This window comes from Triturus cristatus, chromosome 10, assembly GCF_964204655.1.
Source record: "Triturus cristatus chromosome 10, aTriCri1.1, whole genome shotgun sequence".
Lineage (NCBI taxonomy): Eukaryota > Metazoa > Chordata > Amphibia > Caudata > Salamandridae > Triturus > Triturus cristatus.
This window is the reverse complement of record NC_140593.1, coordinates 1191803415-1191831130: the sequence shown is the minus strand read 5'-3', so window position 1 is coordinate 1191831130 and position 27716 is coordinate 1191803415. Positions and strand designations below refer to the sequence as shown.

Below are 27716 nucleotides of genomic sequence, written 5' to 3'. Positions count from 1 at the left end.
GATTTTAAATCTTATTTTGATGTAGTTGATAAAAAAAATCTTTTTGGGCTAATCTAAGTCCCATGGGGATTCCTAATTCAATCCTATCACAGGTGAAGGTGAGACTTCATGGGAAATCACCAGCAAAATTTCCTGTGCACAATGGTTTGAGACAGGGATGTGTACTGGCTCTGCTGTTAATCTCCCAGTTTATTTATGATCTTCTTGCGTCACTTTGCTGTGTGAGAGCTAACCCTTCACGACAAAGTGAGTCCCCTTTAAATATTTTGCTGTGCGCTGACAATTTGGTCATTTTAGACCACAAATTTAGTATCCTCCAACATCATCTACTTACCTTGGAGTCTTACTGCACACTTAATAGATGAATGTTTAATATAAAGAAAACTTGAGTTATGCAAGTGTGGGGTAGGAAAGCCTCTATTAGGTGGTCCATAAATAATCTGAAATTAGAAGTAACTAACATTTACAAATACCTGCGTTTTGCCTTCAGTAACTGAGTTTTGGCGACCATCTTATATAGGAGCATGATAGCACAAAGGATGTGAATACAGCTATGCTGTGTTTTAATTGTCAGTATTGTGGCCGAATGTTGGAATTCTTATTAGAATTATAACATGCAAAAACTGCCAGTTCTCTTGAATGGTTTGCCAGGATTGGCTGCGGACAGGGTTTGTTAGTTTGAGGTTTGGGTGTGGCATCACATTTTAGGGCACCATCCAGTGTAGACACATAAGCAATTTCTTTATAATTACGGCTGTATTCAGTTCAACATAAGAAAGTGGTTGCATGTGTAAAGTTGTATAGTTTCCCTGACATGTGAAGATAGCTATAGTCTGGTCAAGGTGTGCCTCAAAGTTCTCCTACGGAGCGGTAACAACTATGGAAAAATAACAGAAACAAAATGAAACTACTATTTGGAAAGTATGATATGAATTTTGATTACAGACCAAAAACTGCAGGTACAACAGTGCAAGCAAGTAAAATTACTTTGAGAGAGTAAATAAAGGAGAAATTGTTTTTGGTGGATAAGTGTTTTATAAACACCAGAAAATTACTCTTCTATTATAACATGGTAAAATCAGCACCTCCAATGGCTGGCTATTTACTAAATGGTATCAACCCACGGTTACAATGTCAATTGTTATTTTTTCATCTCTGTGGGTTCCAGAATTATTATAAATTCAATATTTGTATGAAACATCTACGTTGACACTGTGAATGACACCTTATACATGATTTATCTCATCTAATGCTTCTTTGTCCATGAGACTTAGAGGCGCATAATATCTATCTTAAACCTATTATAATGGAAATTGGATTCCGCTAAGTGCACATGGCATTTGAAAATTTGTTGGTTTTAGAATCAAAGAAAGTGGCTATTTGCTGTAGATGCATGTTTTATTTAAATCAATTAGTAAATACATTATTTTATAAATTCGATTTTTGGTAATTGTTTTAATAGGAGTTCTGCATGTTAATGTTTTGAGCGTATTTATTATTGGATAGTTATGTTTTTATTTTTATGGATAAGAAGTCTAACAAACTTTGTTTTTAATAATAATAGTAATAACAATATACAGATGTGGACCTTTGGCAAATGCTTAGAAATGGACAGTCCTCAACGACAAGGTATCTTGCCTTCTTTAGTCTCTGGAACTGGTAGTCATGCACCGTGTTTTAAAATCATCATTATGTCTGGGGTTGTTTTGTTAAAAGAAGGTAGCTTTTTCTCTGAAATGTTCGCTAACTCAGAGAACTCCGGTTTAAATACAATAACTCATTGGCTTTATTCACCTTTTGGACATGTTATGCTTTTCCTTGTTAGCATAACTCGTCACATCTCGAAAACGTGCAGATTTGTGTCTGCTCGTGTCTTTAAGGGTTTTTGAAATAAATTCATTGTGATTATTGGGAAAGAAATGCCGTCTGCATGATATACAGGCGTGTACCCCCGCCCTGAATACTGGAGTGCATGTGAAACTGGTTTCCTGTTTTTTGTTATAGCTAAGCCATCACGCTGCGCTATTGTGTTCATTAAGGCCTAGGCCTGGGCACTACAAAGCCAACCCTCTGTAGCAGCATGGCAGTACTGTTCATGTCTAGGTTGTTGGTGTACAACAGAAGTGGCAGTGTCCCAGATTTGAAAGGATTAATAGTGATAGACGGAGCCCTTTTTATCTAACTCAGAGGAGTGCAGCCCACTGGCTCACTCATGTAAAGTTCTTCTGGGATGTGACAACCTGACCTTTGCATGTACATAGCATGGGTGTGTCGAGTGCATATGTGCATAGCGGATGTGTGGCATGTGTTTTAGCAAGACTCCATGTGAAGTGTGAGTATGGTTACTGTGACCAGTGGGATCTATTTTGGATGACACCCTGTTGCAACATAACACAGGATGGAAGGTGAATGAAGTGTGTTGCCTGCATTCTTGTGACTGGAGTGTGGAGAGTCGGACACTGAATTGAGGAGGAATGGAGACGCGGCTACCCTCAGAAATTCTATTAGGACTGAAAATCCAAGAGGAACTTTTTGCACAGGATTGCTGCTAAGATTTTCTGAACACTGCCATTTGGTAGATGATAAGGGAGAGGGGGTAATAGGGTGTAGGATTCCGTTGTTAAGGGTGAGGAAGTTTCTATGTAGGGACTGCCTTTTTGTGTGAATGCCCCTCCAGGAAGGCAATGACGGGCAAGTGCAGCGTTGGCTACACTACAGCCAGAAAATGACATGTGAAAGGGAACCACCCCAAACCTGTTTCAGAGCCTTAGACAGTGGAACCACATCCTTGTCAGGAAAATAAGTGTAGAAATGGGACCCAAACTTGTTCCAGTTACACAGGTTCTTCTTGCCCAAGGAAGGGAATGCACTACAGAGTATTCAAAGAGCTGCTGTTTGACCAGGGCCGGTGTCTGCTGACAGCCTTCCTCCCAGCAGTGAGGGGGCAATCACCTGAAATCTGCACAGCTTCAAAGAGAAGCTGAGGGTCTGCTTAGCTCCCTAGAAGCATGCATGCATGCTCACAAAGGGGAGGATTATGCCTAGCCCTGCAGGAAGAGAGATTGTGCAGGAGGAGAAGCACATTCATGTACCCAGTGCAATAACACACAGAAGAAACTGAGTGGTCTGTGGGAGTGCACATGGTGACAACCCAAGCTCAGAGAGGTCCACCCCGACCTCCCTGCGTGGTACATTGAGTGAACTGTGTGAAGCTGCGTCAAATTTAATCTTCGGTTTGTCATCGAGCATCTCCTCTTTGACCGGAGGGCCCTGCCTGCTGCCAAGCTGTGTGCCTAGACATCATCACCACTGCAGGTGAGGAATACACAGACAGCCCAGAGGCTGAAACTGCCAAGGAAAGAAGACAGCTGATGCCAGCCCATTGACCAGCACACCACTGCTGCTGTACCCGATGACTTCTTTGACAGACCACAGGCTACATCTGCCAATGAGAGTTGACTGATGAATCTGGCCGACTATGTCGTAACTCTGATATGACTTGAGAGGGGTGCTGCCTCGTCAACCCTGGTCCCGCTGCTGAAGGATTCTGTTGTATGATCACTGAGAGTGTCCGGCAACTTCTGCAGGACAAAGCAGTGCTTCGCCTGGGAAGGTAACACAAGACTATGTCTGAGAGATTGTATCTTGCCTGAAAACTATGTAGTAAACCCCGGCCAGTGTACCAGTAGAACTGTAGCAAGTTACAATACTGCGCATACTAACTTCCTTTGTATTGGGTCATTGATAGAACTGCCATAATAGTGTACTTGCACCTGAGCCAGTTCTTGCCTACGATTCCCAGCTTTACATAGACTGGTGTGGTAGGGCGGGGGTGGTTACAGCCGTTGTTAGATAGTCCCGTAGTAGGGCAGGCATCCCCACCTATGATCAAAGCCCAGGGCGGTTGCAGGCACTATATGCATAGGATACATGCCCATAGCAATTTGAAGAACCCAGTGAGAGATCCCCATTACCGTGTGTAGTATTGCGTTTTGTGATGTTCTTCAAGTTCAACAGTTTTCAGTAGCTTGCCGATACTGGGGTTTAGAGATTGCTCTCCGTAGTCCTATGCTACTGCAGAACTACCGTATAGAGGTGTGAGGATTCAACTTGCTCCCCTGGATAGTTACTCTTCCGGCAGGGATGTAGGCCCGCTTCTAGGTGCTCAGGACAGGAGATCAGCTCTTGCACTAACGTGTAGATTTCAGGTGATATCCCCCTCACCTCTGGGAAGCTGACTGCCAAACCGACAGCAGTTTCAGTTGCACAGCAGTCCTCTGAGGACTATGTGGAGCACTTCCTTCCTTTGTCAAAAGAACTTGGAAATGGAACATGTAGGTCTGTGGGTCCCACCTTCTATACAATCAAACCAGACAGGAGATGAACATATGCTGTCTGCACATTCAGAACCGATTTATGAGGCTTCTCCTTTCAAGTGTCCTTTTCAGCCTGCTCTCAAACATAGCCTTTGTGTAGAGTAATGCTCCTCACAGCAGGGTAGTCCTCAGCCCGGAAAACCCACCGCAGAGGCACACAAAGATGAAAGATTTCTGCACTGGCTGTCATCAGCCAGGCTGAACCGTGATATGCGGAAAGACAAAACGCTGGCCTCACCTAAGGGTTCACTTTCTTTTTAACAGAGACTGCAGTCCCATTCTTAACCCTCATCTACCAAATTAGCAGTGCTCCAGGAAGACTAATCACATGCTCCTCTCAGCAAAAGATCTAATCAAATTTCTAAAGGAGCTGTGGTAAATAATTTAATTACCGGGACTTAATTTGATACAGAAACTTAATAAAATAGCTCAGTAAATAAGAGGCAGAATCCGTGGTATTAGAGGTTCGGAATGGGCTTTATTCCAATGGTCGATTATAATCGGTTGCTCCAAGTTCCATCACCACGAAGGTTCAGGAAGTGAAGTACATACATTATTGACAATCAATCACTTTTATACAATAGGCATTACAGTGAAGCAAATACAAGAGGCGTAACAATTGATAGTATGGATAATATATTCGTGCGTAGCAAAAATAGGCGTAACTGGGAGTGATGAAAGGACGTCATTAGATGTGATGTCATAATAGGGTGGTTCTATGAAAGAATTTCGCAATGTCAGCAGAAATACTTGGCAGAAATGCGCGCGCAGCAGCATGACGTGTGATTGACGTGCAACTAGGGGGTGAAGGGGACTTGACATTTAGCTCTACATGTGGCGACAGAAGTCTGGAGGGTCAAGTCAACCTAATCCCAAATCATATCTAACATCCTATGTTTAAAGAACTATGTTATCCAAAAGAGAGGTCTCTTCGAGTAGAATCTTATTCTATACTGACTATACTGACTGTTAGTGCGTGTACAAGCGTCTAAGTGTCTACACTAGATGCGAGGGCGGAAATCTTCCATAGCAATAGGGCTATGAATTACTTGCATAAAGACAGAGAAGCCGAGCCTTTGCTCGGTAGCTGGAAGAATGTTTACTTAAACTGCTAGACAGGAATGCATTGGGCAGGGAACGGAGCAGATAATTTCGAAGGTGAAATACAGTTTTTGGCAGAGAATAGGCTGATGTCAGGCTTCGTGAGCCGCGCAGAGAATGAGACAAAGTTCATGGTCACAGATGCAGGCTCAGACTGGAGCTTTCAGAGGCAGAAGGCAAGAAGAGTTTGATGACAGAATCAGGGCCTACTTGCCTGGACTGTAAAATGGCATAAGTGAACCATATAAAGCCGGTGGCCTTTCATACTTAGGAATGGAATATCCGGCCTATTCATGGCGGATCTGACAGAGGACATGTTGACGGTGGACGCACATGTGTTTGCGTCTTCATAACTGGAACTGGAGGGAACATACATGTACTTGTGATTCATACATGAAACCGTTGGGGTCCAAGATAGGGGACATAACTGATCAGAAAAATCCATATTTCCACATTCCCTCCTTGTCCCCTACTTGCCCGTTAAGAGATATCAATCTTCATCAATCCATTGATCTGTTCATATAACATCATTTGTTCTTCTTTCTTCTTCTGTGACGAATGAAATCTTGGTGGTGGAATACACGATGTGGCACACAGACCACAGATCGCTGGTCCACATTGTAGACATAGACAGCAACTGAATAGTATGAGAAGGCCAATACCTAGGAAAGATAGGACCTTCCATCCAAAGGTAGATAATACACTCCAAAACCAACCGGACCAAGTCCAGGTGCCTGGGTTCTGATGTATCTGGCTTACAATCTTATGAAGGCGAGTTATGGCTTTATATACAGATGGCGAATTTTCTGGTATGAAAATGCAACAGCTTGATCCGATGACCCTACAGGCTCCGCCCCTATCGGCTAGGATGACGTCAAGGACAAGACGATTTTGAAGCACAACAATCCGCATAGCAGACTGCTCTTCTGTTAAATTGCCTAAGGCGGAAATAGTTTCGTTCACTACTGCTTCAAGGGTTCTAGTTAATCTACGTATCAGCTTACTATTAGTAACGGTACCTATATAGGGAAAGAGACCTTTATTGAAATCTGTGTATTTTTCCCATGCTGTTTCAGTGTAATCGACTATTGGGAGATCTCTCCTTACTCTATTATTTACTAAATGAGTGTTTCTGTGATAATCAGGAGGAGCTAGAAAAACAGGTGGCAAAAGGAATCCAATATAGCAAGTACCATCCCAATCTAGAGGCAAACGTACATATGCCGTCTGACCACATATGAAATAAGAATGGCGGGAAGCTCTAAATGTAGACTTGCCTTGATCACTAAATTCTACTACAGTGGTGCATCTACTATGGCCCATATGTATGGAACCATTCTTTCTTACACATAATTCACCTTTTACTGGAAATATTGACATAGCGGGCAAAATTGGAGTAGCTTCGGATTCGACATTTAGGATCATAAGATTAAGCGTAAAATTACCTAATCCATACACTTCATTTTCTAGATCAGTTCCTGTTCTCTGGGGAAGTCCCTCCTTGTTAGGGTGGCAGACCTTAAGCAAAACTAAGTTCAAATTTCCCCATACCCAGTTATCTTGATAAACTGCAGAATTCGAATCTAGAGAATTAATTAAACTAAACCATGCTCCACAGGAGCCGTTGTGTGTGAACGGGTATGGAAAGAGAGGTAGAATTCCTTTATAATTCTGATAGGGAGGGAGTCGACCACATATCCAACAATTTGTAGCATTGCTAACTTGATGGGAATGATGTAACATACTAATAAACGTGTTATTGCGCAGCGCAAATCTATAAGACAACTCAAGCGGAGGTAGTTCACTAAAAGAATGTTCAGCAGTAATATTATAAACATGTCTAGAAATAGGATAATATATGTGCAACAATATACTTGCAGTAATTATTAAAAGACTTAAGAAAAACAAAATTAATAACGTCATAGTGCAATGACTACGCAGTGATTTACAGTACGCCTGTCGTTTCAACATTTTTCGGGTGCTTTCTCTATTCAGGTCCAAGGGATACATGTCAGAGACAATTCAACCGCTTCACCTTGGAGAGGACTTAAACAATCAAATTGCTTGACTGATTGGACCTGAGTTTCAGTTTATAAAGTTCGGATTTATTCTTTTCAACAAAAGGAAGTTTTGAGTCAATGGGTGAAGACACACGAGGTGTGGTATTCACATCTGATTGTAGTCCATGAAATTTCTTGATATGACTTGAATGAATCCAGCCTTTTCTGCCCTCGATCTTCACGGCTGTCCTTGTGGTGAGCAAAACCAGCTGAGGCGACTTCCACCTAGGATCCAGCTGAGTCTTTCGATCAAAGTTCCTCACTAGGACCAGGTCTCCCGGAACTACGTCATGGGGTTTCACCTCAGTGTTGTCAGGAAAAGCTGCAGCTACCTGTGAACGACAAGATTGTAGTGCAGACATCAAGGAAGCCAAGTAATCTGTCAGCATATTACAGTCAATATCAGTTATTTTGCGTGGTATAGGCGTCCCCCACATATTTGGTGGTCTGCCGAAGATCACCTCATACGGGGATAGCCCTGTTCGAGAGTGTGCTACCATTCTTGTGTAAAAGAGTGCAACTGGTAATGCTACTACCCAGTCGACACCCTTCTCTCTGCATATTTTGGACAATCTAATTTTCAGGGTCTGATTATGTCTTTCTACGAGACCTGCTGCCTCGGGGTGTCAGACACAGTGGAATTTCCACTGATAGCCTAACAAAAGTGAAACGTGTTTCATTAATTCGGATGAGAACGGCTGGCCGTTATCTGAGTGAACAACACGTGGTAAACCGTACCGTGGGAAGAATTCTCGAACCAACTGTTTGGCAGTAGTCGGGGCAGTGTAATCTGAAACCGGGTATGCCTCCGTCCAACGGGAAAGAGCACAAACAACTACGAGAACATATTTGAATCCTCGACATCGTTCCATCTGGATATAATCCATCTGGAGGACTTCAAAAGGGTGATCAGGAGGCTGAAATCCACCCTGTTCTACGGGAACGCTTTTTCCTGGGTTGAACTGGCAACAGATCATACAGGTACGAACTTTTTGTTTGGCTGCTGCTCGTAAATGTTTATTGAACCAAATGTGTTGAATGCTATCTAGCATAGCTTTTTCTTCTAGATGTGCGGGACTATGTACAGTGTTAATTATAACCTGGACCATTGAATCAGGAAGGAACCACACAGACTTTTCCTTCATCATCCATCCTTGATTCGTTTGGATCCCTCCTAATTCAGTCCATTTCTTTATTTCGTCTGGTGTAGCATGTGTCTGTATGTCAATTACGTCAAGAGTAGGATCTTTAACCGTCATACAATGTGTTGGCGTCGGGACTATTGTCTTTGTCATGTCGGATGTTTGAGTTTGAGCAGTCTGTTTAGCTGTTCTGTCGGCTAGATCATTACCTTGAGAAATGATATCAGTAACTTTCGTATGAGCTTTACATTTCATAATTGATATTGCAGTGGGTAGATGTATCGCATCTAATAAGGCATGGATGAGGGGTCCGTGCTGAATGTGGGCACCGTGGGAAGTTAAATAACCTCTCTCTCGCCACAGCACACCGAAGTCATGTACAACTCCGTATGCATAACGTGAATCAGTGTATATGTTGACTTTTTTATTTGTGGCTTGAATACAGGCTTAGGTCAGAGCGATGAGCTCTGCGGCTTGGGCTGACAAGGTATTTATACAATTTGCTTCAATGATTTCAGTATCTGTTGTGACTGCGTAAGCGGCCACTAAGTCTCCTGTACTTGTTCTCATACATGAACCATCTACATACAACGTCAGGTCTGGGTCTGACAATGGGACATCGGTTAAGTCTTGTCTGGGTTTCGCCGTTATTGTAATAACTTCAATACAGTCATGGGCTAGTGGGTCTGTTCCGTTTACAGGTAAAAGTGTGGCAGGATTCAATGTGTTACAGCGTCTGATTTCTATATGTGGCTGAAACAATGTTAACTCGTACCCTGTAAGTCGCGCTATAGTCAAGTGTTGTGTTTGCGTTTTATTCACAAGAACCTCTACTGCATGTGGTACTTGAACTGTCAATGGATGTCCTAACACTATGGCATCGCTTTGTCTGATTGCCAAAGCTGTTGCTGCCACTGATTTCAGACACGCAGGCAAATCCTGAGCTACGGGATCTAATGTACTAGAAAAATAAGCACATGGTTTGTGTGATCCTGCTTGTTCCTGTGTGAGTACTGACAAGGCAGTACCTTCGCGTTCTGTAACAAAGAGTGTAAACTGTTTACTGTAACATGGCGTTGCTAAAACAGGTGCTTGACATAAAGCTTTCTTTAGGCTTTCAAAAGCTTGTGTATGTTCCTGAGTCCAAGGGAGAACAGTCGATGTGGCTGCCTCCTGTGTTGTCAACTGAATGAGTGGTTTTGCTAGAAATGCATACTGAGGGATCCACTGCCTACAATATGAAGTGAGGCCTATGAAAGCCCGTACCTCCTTTTGTGTCTTGGGTATTGGCATGTTAGCTATTAACTGAATGCGGTCGGGTGTAAGCTGCCTTCCCTCCTTGGACAGCGAGTGTCCAAGATAAACAACTCGCTGGACACAGAATTGCAGCTTAGAAGGGGACACCTTGTGCCCCTTTTCAGCTAGAAATTGTAAAACTGTCAGTGATGCTTTCTCACATTCGGGTTCGCTTCTAGCGGTGATCAGCAGATCATCGACATATTGAAGCAGAGCAGTGTTAACTGGCATGTGGATACTGTCGAGTTCTCGTTTCAGTGCTTGGCTATAGATGCTGGGGCTTTCTGTAAATCCTTGAGGTGCGCGGGAGAATTTAAAGCTACGTCCATTTAAACTAAATCCGAACAAATATTGGCTTTCCGGATCTATTGGGACGCTGAAAAAGGCATTCTTGAGATCAATTACAGTAAAGAATGTTGCTTCGGAATCAATAGCTGTCAGTAATGACGAGATATCTGGGACCACAGGGAATTGTGGCACAATGCACTTGTTTAATTCGCGTAGATCAATAACCAATCGATATACTGGCGGGGCCTTCGGATCTGTTCGTTTAAGAATCGGAATTATCGGTGAATTACATACATTGGAGTCTGTTTCCACAACCACTCCTTGGGCAATGAGCTCGTCAATGATTTGCAGTAAAGCCACTACAGCATCTGGTGGTAACTTGTATTGTCGCATTCGTGGTAGTACCACTCCTGCCTTTAGTGTGACTCGATATGGTGTAATATTCATGCAACCAACATCAGTAGGGCCTTGTGCCCATAGATGTGTAGGTAAAGTCTGCAATCGGGGATCCATGTCTCTAGACACATAATGACCTTTAAAATCACGTAAAAACAATCTTACTCCTTCCGGAGAACAACATATTATAGCTCCTAGAGCTTTCAGTGTTTTTATTCCTAACAAGTTTTCTGGACATGATTTAGTAAGCAATAAATCTGTAGTTCGGGTCAAAGGTCCTATCGTAAGTGGAAGAGGCTGTGACACTTCATTAACAATAGGTTTTCCTGAAAAACCAAGGGAAATATTCTGTGAGCCTGAGAGGGGTGCCCCTGGAACTTCACTACGTTTTATAGTTGTTCGACTTGCCCCTGTATCGAGTAAAAATTTTCTGTCTTGGCCTAATAATTCACTATGTACATAAGGTCCTTCTTGATCTACAGGGATCTCGATAAGGGGTAAGTCAACTTCCCTCTCTAGGCTTGTTCATGCGTATCGTTGATAATCAGGATAGTCGTACTGTGCGGTCTGGTACAGTTGTCTTGTCGTCGTTTGTGTGGCAGCAACAGGCAGCGCTGGTGCAGCTGGCACAAACTGTATAGACTGTGGTGGAGCTGGCATGGACTGTGCATGCTGCGGGGCTCCTTGTTCATTCTGATCCTGTCTAGGTGGCCGTGGTCTTTCTTTTGTATTACCTATGGCGATATTATGTTTCAAAACTGGACAATCGTGTACGTAATGACCTGGCTTTTTACAATAGTTGCATGTCCCTTTTACAGGTCCTGTTGAATCACCGGAATGTGTCATACCCTTTTTATGTCCTTCAGCTGGAACTGTCTGGGAGACTAGCATTTTCATTTTCGTGTCTTTCATGCGTCTTTGTTCATGTTCTTGTTCCTCTCTAATTCTATTGTGATGGTACTGTAACATTTGTAACATTTGTGATGGAGTGTTACCTTGCCAGGTACTCTCGAATTTTAATACTCTATTCTTCACTTGAGGCAAGGAATTTTCTACTAATTTTGTCACAAACAGATGTGGGTATGATTCGCTACTTGCTTTTATGCCACTATTTATACCAAAACATTTTTCAAATCTTGCATAGAAATCACTAGTGTCTTCATCTTGCTTCTGTTTACAGGCTGAAATTGTACCCCAATCTTCCTTTTTCGTAGTCAATAAACGTGGCAGTACCTGTACTAGTAAACCTGGTAGTGCTTTAGTTTTATCCCCAAGCCCTGCTCCTGCAGTTCGGGCCTTTTCTTCTGCTTCTAATGCTGACCATTCTATCTTTTGGTCTCCTACCTCCCACTCTTTTTCCCTGAGTTTTTCATAAATGCCAGCAGGCATTAATACCTTTAATATTGTCATAATGTCGGGATAGGTATACTCTCCCATGAGTAACATGTCTTTAATTTCTCGGTGAAAACCCGCTGGGTCTTTGTCATGACTGGGTACCACTTTCTTCATTTCTAACAATTCTATTTTCGATATGGGCGTATATACAAATACGCGTTTAAACTCATTGTCCTCGCCTTTTATTGGGTGCACTTCTCGTAAGGGATTCTGTCTGTCCATGTAATACGTGGTTCTTTCCTTAATGGGCAGTGAGACATGTTCTGAGCATACAAAAAGAATGTACTGTTTTCTTGATTCTAGTATTTCTTTAATTAATTTAGTACCTGAACCTCTCCATCTATTCATGAGTAATTCAGTCAATATATCAGGTAAGGGACCAGGATCCGAATGCTGACTCTGATATAGTATAAGGAGTTGTTGAATCATATAAATCCCAGCTAAACGCTGTTCATCTGGGGTGAGATTCAAAAATGTGCGTGCTACTGTATCATCACTATACTTTCCGGGACTGTCAACCCAATGGACAGCTGACCTGGCTAATTCTTGTTCATCCATAGAATCGAGAAAATGATAACCCCTCTGTTCTCGGAGTAATTTGTCAGCGGCTTGGAACGAATGCTCGTTAGACCTTATATTAATTATAGGTGTTTGGAAATTCCTGTTATTATCTGGACATATCGGACGTATCGGGTCAATAAGACATCTAGTACTATTACAAGATCTTCCTCTACCTACATAGGCTATGGTGTCTGACTGTCCTGCGGGCAGTCCTGATCCTTCCTCCTCGCCTTGTTCGAACTGGTCTACCGCTAATCTTTCTTCGTGTAGGCGTTCTATTTCTTTACGGATCTTTCGGCACATGGCTATTATACAATTTTGCTTATCATGTCTCCCTTCTGATATATTCTGGCTCCATCTGGTAAGAATTTGCATTGCTTCCGGGTCTACCCCCGGTCGGTCTTGATTTCTGATCACACAATTTATGAGGAAACGTAACAGTTCCCCCTGTATCTCCACTTTCTGGTATTCCATAGCTCTGTTAATACATTCAGAATCTCGCCCTGTTTGGACAAAATGGTATATATTATCTAGATGCGCAGTCATTCCTGGTAACTTCCCTAAATACACCGCGGCTCGTCTGATACGTAATGATGCCAGGGTCATTTCGTCCTCTTTGCCGGGCACAGGGTCATATCTACAATCTACAAGAAGTTCCTTAAGCGTACGGGCATTTATGAGTTTGGGGGTACGTGAATGTGCTGACTCTTGAAAGGTAAGTTTATTTATTCTAGGTGGCGTAGAAAAAATGTTGGTAGCACCTCCCGTAGCCCCATCTGGGGTATCGGGCGTAAAAGGGTTCGTTGAACGTGATACAGCAACTATAGGTGTGGACACAGCTATAGACGTAGCTGTAGGAACAGATGTAGAAACAGATGTGCTTGCCGGAACTTGTGTCGGGATTTGTTGCTGTAGAGGTACAGATACTAGATCTTGGCGTTGAATCTCCCTGGCAGGCGGTCTATGTGGGGCGGGATTAGCATACTCGGGAGCTGCGTCATCTAAATATGAGGAAAGAAAAACATCTTCTGCGGTTCTAGGATGCCCCTTAGGATGTACCTTTATTGGAAATAATGGGGGTGGCAAGTCTTTTGGTATCTCTGGAGTAGCCTTAGGTAATCCTTCGGCCAGAAGGGGATACATACCATTCATAAGGGCATTTCTTTGTCTGTCTACTTGTTCTGATTTCACTCGGGTACCTTCTTCAATTAATAGATTTTCTCGGACTTTATTTGAACTCTCTCTATTTTTCTCTTCCTGTCGGAGTGCTTTTTCTGTACGTCTATGAGATTCTTTACGCCATAACTCAATGGCGTCTTTCTGTGACTGTCTGACTTTCCTTTTCCATAACTCTTCCTCTACTTTCATGATGCACTCTGCATCCCAGGTCCCAGCTGCGGGCCACCTCTGACTTTCTGGTAATTCCTTGGTGTAGTCTACCCATAAATCAAGAAATAATATAGCGTCTAAGCCATGTTTATGATACATGAAGTACCCTGGAGTGTCCCTAGGAGGAATAGCAACGGCTTCTTCGAGTACCCCTTTTCTTGTTGTGATCTGTCTTAATTTCGAAAAAAGCGGCATATTGAAAACTGATCTGATACTTGATTTTGAACAAACTTAATACAGTAAACACGATAATGAACAATCATTCACACCACAATATGCAGAACGTACGTAAAACATTTAACATTTAACTTTTAACATTTAACTGAGCAACAATGATGATGACGATCTAAGGAAAACTTAATCACTAAACATAATACTCGACATTAACTGAATTATTCTGAATTTATATACTTGATATACTAGATATACTGCTAAACAGTACAGATACACTGCTGAAACAGTGCAGACCGGATTTGTGTACCCAAACCCGTCTTGACCGGCACAACCTATGTGCACGTCAGAACGCCTCCCCAGTAATGGTACTCACCGGGTAGCTCGGAAACGGAAGGCCTCGGAAACTGAACTGAACTTGAACCGGACTGAACTCGACTCGAACACTTCGGAAACTGGACTCGACTCGGGACTTCGGAAACTGGTGGGCCTCTGTATACCTCGGATCTTGCTCTCTCAGCTAGGCTCTGGTCGGGATACTTCGCACTTCTCACCGCCTCGTCTGGGTGTTGATCGCAGCCTCAGTCGCCCCCGCTTGACCGGAGGGAGATACAGGAAATCCTGCTGGTACGCGTTGTTGTCCGTCCAGCTGTGGCAGGAGACCGGGCCTGCAACTCACCGCCGGCGCGTGAGATGAGAAAGTGTCCCTGTTCGGGCGCCATTTATGTGGTAAATAATTTAATTACCGGGACTTAATTTGATACAGAAACTTAATAAAATAGCTCAGTAAATAAGAGGCAGAATCCGTGGTATTAGAGGTTCGGAATGGGCTTTATTCCAATGGTCGATTATAATCGGTTGCTCCAAGTTCCATCACCACGAAGGTTCAGGAAGTGAAGTACATACATTATTGACAATCAATCACTTTTATACAATAGGCATTACAGTGAAGCAAATACAAGAGGCGTAACAATTGATAGTATGGATAATATATTCGTGCGTAGCAAAAATAGGCGTAACTGGGAGTGATGAAAGGACGTCATTAGATGTGATGTCATAATAGGGTGGTTCTATGAAAGAATTTCGCAATGTCAGCAGAAATACTTGGCATAAATGCGCGCGCAGCAGCATGACGTGTGATTGACGTGCAACTAGGGGGTGAAGGGGACTTGACATTTAGCTCTACATGTGGCGACAGAAGTCTGGAGGGTCAAGTCAACCTAATCCCAAATCATATCTAACATCCTATGTTTAAAGAACTATGTTATCCAAAAGAGAGGTCTCTTCGAGTAGAATCTTATTCTATACTGACTATACTGACTGTTAGTGCGTGTACAAGCGTCTAAGTGTCTACACTAGATGCGAGGGCGGAAATCTTCCATAGCAATAGGGCTATGAATTACTTGCATAAAGACAGAGAAGCCGAGCCTTTGCTCGGTAGCTGGAAGAATGTTTACTTAAACTGCTAGACAGGAATGCATTGGGCAGGGAACGGAGCAGATAATTTCGAAGGTGAAATACAGTTTTTGGCAGAGAATAGGCTGATGTCAGGCTTCGTGAGCCGCGCAGAGAATGAGACAAAGTTCATGGTCACAGATGCAGGCTCAGACTGGAGCTTTCAGAGGCAGAAGGCAAGAAGAGTTTGATGACAGAATCAGGGCCTACTTGCCTGGACTGTAAAATGGCATAAGTGAACCATATAAAGCCGGTGGCCTTTCATACTTAGGAATGGAATATCCGGCCTATTCATGGCGGATCTGACAGAGGACATGTTGACGGTGGACGCACATGTGTTTGCGTCTTCATAACTGGAACTGGAGGGAACATACATGTACTTGTGATTCATACATGAAACCGTTGGGGTCCAAGATAGGGGACATAACTGATCAGAAAAATCCATATTTCCACAGAGCCATATCTATTTTCTCCCCACTTCAGTGTCCCGGTCTCCTCCCTGTAGCTTCGTGAATGTCAGCAATATACTCCCACTGTCTGGGATAACAACCTAACCCCCATCTTGTTCACAAAGCCAGTCCAGGGGCATCCAGAATGGATCCCACAGGCCTCCATTACTCTGGTTCACTCATAGATTCAATTCATGTACCTTGCAGATCACAAAGCTACATGATGTACACTTGGTATGTTAGCGCTGGGATCTAGGTAAGTGGATAAAAGCGGATCCTTTGCATTATTGGGCCAGAAGGCCTCCCCTCCAATGACACAGATGAATAGGTTTGGTCACAGCTAATGATTCGCAAAACACAGTATGCCGCCACCAATACTACTCTATGTACTAAACCCACAACAGGGACAGTAGTCTCCTGTTTGAATTAAAAGGGTGTACTTGTTGAGGCCCTCCAGGCCACTGGAACAGGTCCAGGCACTCACTCATGTCAAGGGATAGGCCTAGGCCTCTGTGTACTCACTAGAGTAGTGTGAAGTTTGGAGAATATGTTTAAACAAGCATTTACAATGGAATGGTCTCGGCAATATTGTAGGTAGAGCTATTGGTATTGCTCATTATTTTTTTATCATTTTTGTATCCCTAAATAAATGGCATTGCCATTTCTATTGCCATTAGCTTTTTTTTGCATATGTGATACCTATTGCATTAGCAGAGAGAGAGTGAGGTAGTGAGATAGAGAGAGAGAGTGAGGTATTGAAATAGAGAGTGAGGTAGTGAGAGAGAGTGAGGTAGATAGAGAGTGAGGTAGTGAGATAGAGAGTGAGGTAGATAGAGAGTGAGGTAGTGAGGTAGATAGAGAGTGAGGTAGTGAGATAGAGAGAGTGAGGTAGTGAGATAGAGAGAGTGAGGTAGTGAGGTAGTGAGATAGAGAGAGTGAGGTAGTGAGAGAGTGAGGTAGTGAAAGAGTGAGGTAGTGAGGGAGAGGGATGTTGTGAGGTAGTGATATATAAGCATAGAGTGATGTGATGTAGTGAGATAGAGAGAGAGGTAGTGAAAGAGAGAGTGAAAGTGAGTTAGTGAGATAGAAAGAGTGAGGTAGTGAGATAACAACCAGGGCTTTAAGTGGGCCGGGTCTCACCGGGTCTGAGCACCGGCAGTTTTTTTAAGGGGGCTTCGAAACAGATCTCTATCGGGCTCTGTTTTGTGCCCGCACAGGCGGTCCCTTTTTTTCCCCCTGGACTGCAGTGATAGGTAGCACATCGATGTGCGCGTGGTGAGTGTTGTAGAGGAAGGGAAATACTTTAAAGAGAGTCATTTTCTCTCTGGATTTCCCTTCTCTTTTTGAAACTCGAGAGCAGCAACATTGTTGTGGTGTCACCAGGGTGTTAAGTGGAAGTGTTTTCAATATTTTATACAAATCATAGTTGCTGCGTATTTATCATATGTAACTAGCAACTATTGACAAAGCCAATAGTCCTGACTTGTAGGTATGATGTGACTTGCATCATATATCTGAATGCAATGACAGGATCAGCAAAATACAAGTCGGGCGGCACACTGTGCTAAACACGGATTTTTAGATTAGGTGTTTTAAAGCCACGCCCTTAATTACATTGACCACGCCCCTTAGAGGGAACCCCCCCCCCCTAGTTTTTTTCATCCCACTTAAAGCCCTGCTCGTGGGGATGGGTCTGGTTGTCGCGGGATGATTTCAGAATAAAGAGAAACCGCCACGCCCACCCACTCCTGAAGTCAGTGACTGCAATGCCGCCAGTGCTGCGGTTTCAGATGTGTTGTTACTGTGGCAGAGTAGCTGCCAGCAAACAAACACACAGAACGTGGTGTCCCTGAAGCGGGCACCGCGCTCAGTGTGAAAGTTTAAAACGAGACTCACCGAGGGTGGCATCACAAGAAAACTTAAAGCGCCAAGAGCCAAAAGACGGCGACGCACGGAGTCAGGCAAGGGCAGCACAATCCCAGCAATAGACCCCTATAACAAGGTGCGCGCCCACCGTAGCCAGCATAACTAGGGGGCTGGAGAGACGAGGCTAGAAGCAAGGGGCGTGGCCAAGCACAGAAGGTGCAGGAAGACATGCTAAACCGAGCGGGGGGATGGGGGGAGCCGCTCGAATGAAACCCAACCGGAGACTTACTGAGGCTAGGGGTGGTAAGTGAGAGAAGAAGGTGGGGCAGTGATTTGAGGGGAGGAGTGGGACCCTGAAATGGATGTGGCCCATAGAAGCTCTCTATGTGGGAGTGTATGCAGTTGCTGCGCTTATTTCAGACAGGAGGGAACTGCGAGCAGCGACCTCCGAGCGAAAGGTGGTGGTGGGGGCGGACTCTAGTGTTGTGACGGGCAGGCAAGCAGTGTTCTAGGGGGCGGGAGTGGTTGGGTCCATAGCACTGTATGAAGAGAAAGGTGGGATGGCCCAAAAAAAGCAATCACTAAGGGAAATCGCCTCGGCTGAAACAAGCAGCCAAAGGCAGGACAATTAAGTGTAATGGACAAATAGAAAAGCCTCCGAACGTAAAATGGATGCGTGGCGGTGACATAATTGCAACAAAAACAAGACAAAACACGGGAAGCTTCAAAACTTTTTCGGCTTCGAGGGCGTGTTCCTGAATTCACAGCTCAGCTGGTAACTCCCTTGCAATGCCACTCAAAAAAAACATTTTTTGTCATGAGGACGATTCACGTTATTCCATCAATTACAGCCAGTTACCAGGTACCACACACCCTTTAGATTGTAGATTAACCGGCTGTGCAAATTTACATTTCTTTTAAGCAAGCAGGGCAGGCACCCTGACAAGGTTTGTTCTGCTGTCTGCCCCCCCCCCCACCCCGCCCAACCTGGTTTCACTTGCACAGCAGAGGAAACTCCCCACTTTTCATCTCTAGGAATTAATCGTCCCGCGATGGTTGTTTTTTCACAAAAAGTAGGGGGGAACTGTTTTTCTTATATTAAAAGAGTATGGACACGTTGTGCCCCTCGCTTCCCGCCCACTTCGACCAGTGACATCGACATACACTTGCCCACAAATATTCTCGACCATCTTCGTTTTGCTCAACTCCTCGGAATTCACCTTTTTCTAGGAGCCACTGAGAGACGGTGATTCTGTACATCTGAGGAGCGTTCGTGTTCTTCACTAGCATCGCCGTCCGGCACCCACATTGCAGCAGGCTAGCCGCCCCCCTCCCCCCCCCCCCTCCCCCCGCTCGGTTTAGCATGTCTTCCTGCACCTTCTGTGCTTGGCCACGCCCCTTGCTTCTAGCCTCGTCTCTGCAGCCCCCTAGTTATGCTGGCTACGGTGGGCGCGCAACTTGTTATAGGGGTCTGTTGCTGGGATTGTGCTGCCCTTGCCTGACTCCGTGCGTCGCCGTCTTTGGACTCTTGGCGCTTTAGGTTTTCTTGTGATGCCACCCTCGGTGAGTCTCGTTTTAAACTTTCACACTGAGCGCGGTGCCCGCTTCAGGGACACCGCGCTCTGTGTGTTTGTTTGCTGGCAGCTACTCTGCCACAGTAACAACACATCTGAAACCGCGGCACTGGCGGCATTGCAGTCACTGACTTCAGGAGTGGGTGGGCGTGGCGGTTTCTCTTTATTCTGAAATCATCCCGCGACAACCAGACCCATCCCCACGAGCAGGGCTTTAAGTGGGATGAAAAAAACTGGGGGGGGGGTCACTCAAAGGGGCGTGGTCAATGTAATTAAGGGCGTGGCTTTAAAACACCTAATCTAAAGATCCGTGTTTAGCACAGTGTGCCGCCCAACTTGTATTTTGCTGTTCCTGTCATTGCATTCAGATATATGATGCAAGTCACATCATACCTACAAGTCAGGACTATTGGCTTTGTCAATAGTTGCTAGTTGCATACGATAAATACGCAGCAACTATTATTTGTATAAAATATTGAAAACACTTCCACTTAACTCCCTGGTGACACCACAACAATGTTGCTGCTCTCGAGTTTCAAAAAGAGAAGGGAAATCCAGAGAGAAAATGACTCTCTTTAAAGTATTTCCCTTCCTCTACAACACTCACCACACGCACATCGATGTGCTACCTATCACTGCAGTCCAGGGGGAAAAAAGGGGACCGCCTGTGCGGGCACAAAACAGAGCCCGATAGAGATCTGTTTCGAAGCCCCCTTAAAAAAACTGCCGGTGCTCAGACCCGGTGAGACCTGGCCCACTTAATGCCCTGGTTGTTATCTCACTACCTCACTATTTCTATCTCACTAACTCACTTTCACTCTCTCTTTCACTACCTCTCTCTCTATCTCACTACATCACAACATCACTCTATGCTTGTATATCACTACCTCACAACATCCCTCTCCCTCACTACCTCACTCTTTCACTACCTCACTCTCTCACTACCTCACTCTCTCTATCTCACTACCTCACTCACTCTATCTCACTACCTCACTCTCTCTATCTCACTACCTCACTCTCTCTATCTCACTACCTCACTCACTATCTACCTCACTCTCTATCTCACTACCTCACTCTCTATCTCACTACCTCACTCTCTATCTACCTCACTCTCTCTCACTACCTCACTCTCTTTTTAAATACCTCACTCTCTCTCTCTCTATCTCACTACCTCACTCTCTCTCTGCTAATGCAATAGGTATCACATATGAAAAAAAAAAGCTAATGCCAATAGAAATGGCAATGCCATTTATTTAGGGATACAAAAATGATAAAAAAATAATGAGCAATACCAATAGCTCTACCTATAATATTGCCGAGACCATTGCATTGTAAATGCTTGTTCTAGGAGCCACTGAGAGACGGTGATTCTGTACATCTGAGGAGCGTTCGTGTTCTTCACTAGCATCGCCGTTCGGCACCCACATTGCAGCAGGATAGCCGCTGCGGTGTAGGAATCTTCTGCGCCGTCCTTCGTGCGGGAGACAGGACACGTGACGGGCTCTTCCAGACTCTTCTCTGGGGCTCGATATCTTTACTCTCCAGTATTCTAGGTAAACGATCCAGAAGCTTCTGATTTCTAATTGTCAGCGCAGTTTTCACAGCTTCCGTCCAACTACCACGCGCCAGTTTAGCGTCTGAGCGCAATGTCATTTTACGCAAGCCGTTCTCATTAGTAAAAAACGCGGAAAAAAGTTTTCGGCTCCGAGGAAAATGAAACTTTTAGCGGTTAGGGTATTAAGCAGTGGAACTTAAAACGGCAATGATAGATTCGTGTTTTTTTATTTTTATAATGCTGTATAAGGAGAGGACGACCAAGCTCGGAATGAAAAGGAAACAAGCACACCACTGCCTTTCTCCGAGGCGAAGCAGAAATGCCTCGGAGAAAGGCAGCGGCGGTTTCAGATTCGGGGGCGTGTTTCTTTTTTTCTCCTCTTGCCATTGGCTGGAGGAGAGAAAAACACGCCTAAAAAAGGGCGTGGCTAAAAAGTGGAAAGAAGAGCACGGAACACGCCCCCGAATCTGAAAAAGACGGAGCCTATTTGGAGGGACGGCTCTCTCCTCCAATGGCTGGCCTCCGTTTTGGAAGCCAGCCAATGGAGGAGAGGCAAAAAGAGAGGCGGGCTAAATAGCCACTCTAAGAAACATTAAATCTCTGGACTTCCGGTTCAGACCGGACGGTCCCTCGACCTAAAAAGCAGGATACCAGATACACACACAGTTGGGCACTCAGGGCAGGGAAATATTATTGTACATTATGCAGGGGACTTTCCTGTCCTAACAGTGATTCTGGCACAATTTCCAGATAATGCGTTAATATGACATAATTGATCGTGCTGACTACATTACCCAACCAAAACCCAAATATATTTGATATTGTTGTACTCCAGACATATAGTACAACATTTACTTGGCTAGTGTTTTGGGATTTATGTTTGTTTATTTGAGAAATGCCCCAAGTTTTGAGCACATTTGTTGAAAAAATGTGTGCCGGGGCTTAGCACCGGAACATTTTTATCAGGGCCGAGTCTAGATCACACAGCGTGTGTGACAAAAAAATAATAACGAGTACGACTCTTCACAACACGATCCGCACTCTTACTCGGTCTCCCGAATCCCCCGTGAAAAGCTGAGCAGAGAGCCGATAATAAAACCATGCTTCAGTCAGTGCCAGTGGGCGGGCCACTGATTGGGCTGGATTTGGTCCTGTGCGGCAGCGTGCGTGCGTAACCTTTTTTAATTCCTTCCCTCCGGCCTGCCTGATTATCTTAAGAGGCACGCACGCATGACACACCAGCGGCAGTCGGCACTATCATCAGAAGCAGCAGTGTGTGGTGTGCAGTTAGTGTGCTGCAGCAGGCCTCAGGTAGGCATTTCTGCCATGTCCAAATGAACGCAGATTACTTCCTAGAAGTCATAAAAGCTGCAAGAGCCACAGAACTCCAGGCGTCCTCCTGGACATTTTGTAGTAGTTCATGTTTTTGTGGGCTGAGTTGATTATATGCATGGTGAACAAAATACTACTGCCTTTTTTAAGTGCATATTTTGTATTTTTTGCCACAGGAAAAAAACAATTCCTCTAGGAGAAGCCCTTTGTACTACATGCCCGCCGACTTTTGGGGGTGTTCCCTTCCCCATTAAAATCGGGAATGGATTTTTAAGAGCAGGGGCACCTTTTAAAAAAAATATGTTGCATACATAAATCAAGCCAGACAATATGGTTAAATGGCTCTGTGAGTGGATGTGCATCAGTGCAAAATCCGTACCCACATTTTAATTTGTTCTGTGCCGCGCATTATGGAACACGATTGCGATGGTGCCATTATGCAGTTGGTGTCCATGTTTACCGAATGGTTGAATATGAGATGTTCTGTGTAAACTTTGGGTGATCTCTCGGAATGGCTAAAGTAGCAAGCAGTCTGTGGTCCTTTGAGGCAGTTTGTGGCAACTCGGATTGGGAAGGGCATGAAGTCAGAATCGTGTATATGCTGTTGGATGTCCGTGGACGGTTCTGTTGGCTGGAAGTTTATGTGTTGCATGTTTGTTGAGGTGGGCAGTGCTGGGAGTCCTGGCCTACTTGAGCTGTTTTGTTTGTAACGAAGGTGTTTTTCTCTTTGTTGGGGGTGCCCTTTAGAGAAAACCCAAGTCACAATGTGTTGAAATGGGATTGGAAAAAGGGTCAAGAAAAAAGATGTTTACTTCATCCTTGTATTTTGCAAGGAAACATATCATTGCTTGTGGTGGGGTGCAGAGCCCTGAAAGGTCACCAGATGGCCATGTCCGTAGTAAAACATTCTGACAGAGAAGTAGTAGCACAGCCAGTGTGCCCTTGGCCCCAGTGCAAAGAAGGAAATGGGCCCCTGGCTGCTGTTTGAATGATAAAATATGGCAATCAGGTCTCTGGGTCCAGGGGCCACTGCCCCTGCTGCACCTATGGAAACTACGAACTGAGCACTGCAGAGGACACTTTGAGAATAAACCTGTCAGGATAAGGTAAAGAAGAGACAAGTTCCTGCAGGAAAGTTGCAATTATGAGACTTTCTGAATGAAAATGACAGGTCTGTCTGTGTCTCTGCATTCAAGGCCATTTGCAAGGATTCCCTCATTAACACTGAGGATGAGGGATATTTAAAGTCTTAGGGACCAGTCTCTTTGCACCCTGATGCAGTAATACATTGAGGATAGCACAAAGAACCGGACCGGTCACATTGCAGGCACTACACAAACCTGTGTTACCACAATGCTGCCTGCTAATAATAGATTGGGTGCCTAGTTATGAAGGCTGGAAGTGTGCTGCGGGCTTCAAGACTGTAGTTGTGCCAGAGACCATTTCACACCATTGGCCCTGCCTAGCTCAACAGCCACATCTTCTTTCACAAAACATCTTTGCTTGGCCAGGCTCCTATTTGCAAACATCCTATGTAACAGTTGTGGCTTTGAACTCCTGACACACAATTAGACTCTGCTAAAAAATGACAACACAAAGCTTCTTTGCACATACCTCAGTATTTTCCTTTCCCCAAATTGGCACATAGAGCACTGGAATTTTCACATGCCCCTTTACAATGATTTAGTCATTTTAGCTTATTTATTCCAAATTGTGCTTTAAATGCACTTTTGATTTCATCTTTTTCAAAATTGTTGCTGGGTGGGGAAACCTCCTACCAAAATCTTACTTGAGTAAGGCTTCCTTGATGAAATTCAGATTGGCCATTACATCTGGCTTTCAGTGACACCAGTTGAGGATGTAGGTGGAGCCAGTGGAATAAGTGGGTGGAACCGGGAAAATTGGGTGTGGCCTCCAACAAACATTTGAGCACCTGGACTTCATATTTTACAAATTAAGCACTGATCTCTGCGTTTTTCATTGTATCTTCAGATCGCAGTGAGGGATTGATGGGTGGCTTGCACCAATACATATCCTTGAATATGCCCAAAAGTATAGTTTATGTGTGTGCACAAAGATGTACCTGTTTTAAACAACCTAACGCCAAAAATGCTTTTGCACTGAATGAGTAAAGTAGGAGACCAGCCTGTGATGTTGTGACGGTGATTACAGGGAATATTTAAAAAAAATGGAAGGATATTTTGTATTTTAAAGCATACAAGGCTAAAACCTTTTGTGAAGAGAGGATAGAATTTTAGAAGTGGGGCTTAGACGCTCCCCTCAGAAATTGATGTGAAATTTCTGGTATAACTGTTTTAAAGCGCCAGTTTGTGATTATGACGGTCAGGGTAACATCCCTGCTGGTGTCCACCACTGATAGGTAGTGGTCTAGTTGCACTGTTTTAAACACTTGTGGCAGTGGCAGTCACGTGCACTGGTGGTATTTAATAATGCATGTGCCACCCAGCCACAACTGATCAGGTGAAGGAGGAGGGCATTTGCCTTCAAGCAATGATAATACTGGATTGCGGGGGTACCTCTTTGTACTTAATTTGCACCTCTTGCTTGAGAGCCACTACAGTAATTCATATGCTTTTCAGCGGTGACACTTGGCTGTTTTAATGCATGCTTTATTGTTAAATTTATTTTTTCATAGAAATCTATTTTTTCTAATAAGCTTTGAGTTGCCATCTAGAAATGAATTTCCATATTAGTAATGCGCGCATCAGCCCTCCAACCATCCTTACAATATTTGCAGAGCTTGCGTTTTCTGCAGCTAAAATTACTGTTGGATAAGACTGCTGGCGACATTCTCAGAGTGTGATGCGGCACATCTGTGAACAGATTTGTCATGCGTGATCTGATATGTTCTGCTAAACTGGAAACATATGAGGATTTCTTTTCAGTTTCATCAGATTATTCAAAATCTAACTGCAGAGCAATCATTTGTTTTTTGAGATATCCTCCTAACGGCCTGAGCTGCCAAACTCGCGTACCAGGTTTGTGATCCGGCATTGGCTCAACATCCTGTGGTAATAAGCAAATCTCCTAATCTCCCCGTGCCCCCCAACAATATGACTTAGTTTAACGTCATCTGGTGCTCGTGTAAAGCGATCTGATGACTGTAGGTCAAGTGCTCTCTATAGATCGATAACTTAAAAGAAAATCCATTTGTACAAACCACATCAGTTACTCAGCATGTATTCTAAGTACTTGTATACAGTAAACGGGCATCAGGGTAACCTATGTTCCAGTACTGGGCACCCATGGACTTGTAGTCTCATATTGACTGCCAGAAGTATGCGCCTGGAAGTCCATGCATGTTGAGTTCTGTTGGTTGAAAATCCAAGCAGTTGATAAATACCGTATCAGAGGGCCAGTGGGTGCCGCCATCCGTGCCCTTAACGTGCTGTCATTGGGTATTTCTCTCTCTTCGGGTAACTCTTTGGAAGCACTTTCTACTATCGGTTCCTAATTCTTATTCAGAAATGTCCGTTTTAGTGCTGTGGGTCTGCCTTGAGAAAGCAGTTGTTTATCAGCAAACTAAAGTGGTTCTCTTGGAAGCCCCTCGGAAGCACTGACGAGTTCTCGCTGCTAGAAGGGGGCTCGCTGGATAGGCAGCTGCAGGTAGCATCCAAGCCAAACACTGCTACATCCGGAATGTGTTCCATTATCCTATTGTATGCTTAAGGATTCCACAGACTTCTGCAAAAACATAGAGAAATAAAGATTGAAAAAAATCTCAACCTTTTTGAAATATCTCCCTGCAAAAATCTCAACCCTTTTAAATCCTAAATGTAGCAAGACTCCGTTGACTTCTATTTCAGGACTAGGCGCGTGTACTATTCCCACTTCATTGCTGGTATATGTGAGCGTTGAGTACTTTGATATGTTTGCATCTCCAGAAGCAAATGCGACCCGAATATAGATAACCTAAACCCTATGGAAACGTGCAGATTTAGCCAGTTTCCCTACCTCGAGCCAAGGACTCTGGCGGACTATAACCCACAAACAGCCCATGCATTACTATCGAATGATGCGTGCAGGGCAGCTATCAATCCTGTGAGGCTAAAGGATTATGTGTTGTATTAGTCAGGTCCTAAGCTCCTTTCACCCTCCACAGACGTACACAAGAAACTTACACTATATATTCAAAAGGTCTTATCAAAAATGAATGCCCTCATCTGCTGCAGTTTAAAAATAGAACATTGGCAATGAAAGTAGAGAAAATACGAGTTATCAAAAAGAATTGCAACACTGTTGATGGTATTCATTAAATTCAAGCATTGAATGACCAAACCTTCATTCATAACCAACCTCTCCCTTCTCGGGTCTGGCTAATCCCTCTTAACATGCCCAAGGAAGGTTGTGAGCTGGCCTCTAACCTGCACGCCTTTGCTATAGAACAGAACGGTTTTGAATAAGTGTCTGTCCTCTGAGAAGGTTTCAGTGGGTCTCCGTTAGGGCATTACCGAGCTGGAAAATGTAAAGCAGATGACCGGAAGATGGCTGCAGTCCACAGTTCCTAGGCATGCGCGTCTCTACTAGAATATAAAACGCAATTTTCTCTTTATCATGAAGAGATCTATATCTCATGGTGAATTTTGTAAAATGCAGGAATTGGCTCATAATTTCAGTTGCATATTTACTAAAATACACTACACATTATAACTCATTAATACATATACACTAGGAATTAATGCGCTTTCAAGCTGTGGTAAATAATTTAATTACCGGGACTTAATTTGATACAGAAACATAATAAAATAGCTCAGTAAATAAGAGGCAGAATCCGTGGTATTAGAGGTTCGGAATGGGCTTTATTCCAGTGGTCGATTATAATCGGTTGCTCCAAGTTCCATCACCACGAAGGTTCAGGAAGTGAAGTACATACATTATTGATAATTATTCACTTTTATACAATAGGCATTACAGTGAGGCCAATGCAAGAGGCGTAACAATTGATAGCAAAGATAACATTTCACATGCGTAGCTTAAAGAGGCGTAATTGGGTGTAACAAGGAAAACGTCATTGGTTATGATGTCACATATGGGTGGTTACATGAAAGAATTTCGCAATGTCAGCAGAAATACTTGGCAGAAATGCGCGCGCAGCAGTATGACGTGTGATTGACGTGCGACTAGGGGGTGAAAGGGACTTGACATTTAGCTCTACATGTGGCGACAGAAGTCTGGAGGGTCAAGTCAACCTAATCCCAAATCATATCTTACATCCTATGTTTAAAGAACTAAGTTATCCAAAAGAGAGGTCTCTTAGAGTAGAATCTTATTCTATACTGACTATACTGA

At 43.9% G+C, this 27716-nt stretch overlaps 1 protein-coding gene across 1 annotated transcript in view; it reads left to right on the top strand.

Moving 5' to 3' along the window:
• The window catches only part of CDK20 (cyclin dependent kinase 20), a 203006-nt gene that overhangs the window by 28089 nt on the left and 147201 nt on the right, over window positions 1-27716 (top strand). The window lies entirely within an intron of this gene.